General features: G+C 34.0%; 1 pseudogene; it reads left to right on the forward strand.

Moving 5' to 3' along the window:
• Positions 1 to 229: 229 nt before the first annotated feature.
• On the forward strand, positions 230 to 1,740 carry LOC117933009 (annotated as a pseudogene).
• The last annotated feature ends 602 nt before the right edge of the window (positions 1,741 to 2,342 follow it).

The raw sequence follows: 2,342 nt of genomic DNA on the forward strand, positions 1-2,342 counted from the left end.
TTAAAAACTATTTCGAAGAGACCATTTCAAAAGTACTATATAAGATATTGTATTTTAATTATTAAAATATATGCTTTAAATAAAAACTCCACTAATTCGGCCCATACTCATAGTGCAAAGCGTGGAGACTTCTGGCACTAGTCTCTGGAAGCATCCTGGAAATTGGACTAATCTTATGGTTCTTATCAGGGTTTGGGTTTCTCCAAAAAGTCCAAACGACGTCGTCTCCCACAGAGGGCTTTTGGTCTTTTTGTCCACCGTTGCGTCTGGCTTTTGCTGACCACAGGCTTGACTCGGGTCGATCTTCTTCCAGATCTGTAAATTTGGTGTTCCACATCGATCTTCTTCCTCATTAACTTCCCTTTCTCCACTATTCTTCTTTTTCAGTGTCTGGTCTGGTATCATTTCCATAACTCAATGATGATGAAGGTCTGTTGTCTCTCTGATATAGCTTTTTGTTTTTGGGTTTGCTCTGTTTTTTTTGAGGAATAATCTTGCATGGCTGTGATGGGTTTTGTCTGTTTAGTTGCAGAGAAACTGAGGAAAAGGAAAGGAAAGAAAAGATATCGGAACCTTTTTGAAAAGCTTATTCTTTTCTTCTACGATTAGAATAATTGAGTTTTCTTGTTGTTTCTTTTCCTAATTTTTCTCAGAAATCAAACAGAGCATTAAGGAATTTGAATAAAATTTATGGGTTTTGCTTGATTTGAGCTCATATTCTCACTTCGGTTGGTTTTATGAAGATGAAAATTTTCTGGGTCTTCTGATATTTTTCTTATTGTTGATGGGTGTTCCCCTTTTTCTCTGAATCATAGCATATCTCAAGCTGTTCTTTATTTTGTTGTGACAGAAAATAGTCTTGAAGGTGGAGGTATTCGATGACAAAGCCAATAAGAAGGCCTTGAAGAATGTCTCTTGCCTTCCAGGTATTGAATCTGAAGTTATTGCAAAATTCACTCTAATCCCTGTTTGGTTTATGTGAAAACTGAGCAAATTTAAGAGTTTACTTTCATCCCAAAGACCAAAAAATTCACGCAATGTTTTCTTTGGCTTTCTCTTCTTTTTCTTACTCTTTGCCATCAACCAAATTGTTTATTTAACTCGCAGAAGAAAACCCAGTTCCTAAAAGCTTAAAAACTGCTAAATCTGAATTGTTTTGAATTGCAATTTTGCAGGAGTTAGATCAATTTCCATGGATATGAAGGACAAGAAAATGACTGTCATTGGAGATGTGGATCCAGTAAGCATAGTGCACAGGTTGAGGAAGCTTTACCCCACACAGATATTAGCAATTGGACCAGCAAAAGAGCCAGAGAAGAAGAAGGAGGAGCCTAAGAAAGAGGAGCCCAAGAAACAAGAACATAACAAAGACCCTAAAGATCAATTGGCTGATCTTGTTAAAAGCATACCAAGCTTATAATCCTCACTATACCACACTATTTTGTTTGAAGTGTGGAAGAAACCCGAATGCTTGTGTCATTTGTTAGTCACCAGATCATAGAAGAATCCAAAAAGGCAAAAGCAATATGGGTCTTCTATAATGATGGTGCACCCAAGAACAGAAGCCTTATGTACAGTACTGGATGGTTAGCGGATGTGTGTTTGATTTTCTATTGTATGCCAGTTTTCATTTGGAATGTATCAAACTTTGGGTTGTTTGTTTCCATGACTGAAGTAAGAACTTGGAGTTGTTATGATAATTGAATATTCTGTCTCCTTGGTGATGGAAATTTGAGATGACGACATAGTAAAGAATATCTCCTTCTGTTTCAATTATTTCATACTTAAGCTTTTCACCAAAACAAAAAGATAAAAAAAAAGGAGAAAAGGGGAACTTGGATACTTTATTATTGAGTGGCTCACTGCCATACAATTACAATCCAATGATAATGATCTAGAGGCTGAAAATTTTGCTCTTCTTCTATTCATTTCAAATTATTGTGACTATCTCTCTCAATTCTACTTTTGTGGGAGTTTCTTAAAATGATATTTACATATTTTGTGATGATGGATACAAGTATCGATCTTTCTTTTCTTCTTGGTATTATTGAAAAGTGTCTCAAATTCTTAATTAATATAAAAAAATAGTTAAAAATATATTTATAAATATTATATGTTATGAGATAAAGGTCATGTAATAGACATAACTTGTGAAGAGTGGATTTTGTAATATTTTTTTATAATATAATGAAATATTTTTTCTCATTTGTGGGTATATGCATGAATCACTTAAAAATATTATGTACCTTTTTTTATATGTGGATGGTTTTATCTCTGTGTTCTTTTAACATGTTTGCATTGAAGCAACACATATATGGATGTTGTAAATGTACAAATGATAT

Source organism: Vitis riparia, chromosome 16 (genome assembly GCF_004353265.1).
Source record: "Vitis riparia cultivar Riparia Gloire de Montpellier isolate 1030 chromosome 16, EGFV_Vit.rip_1.0, whole genome shotgun sequence".
Taxonomy (NCBI): Eukaryota; Viridiplantae; Streptophyta; class Magnoliopsida; order Vitales; family Vitaceae; genus Vitis; species Vitis riparia.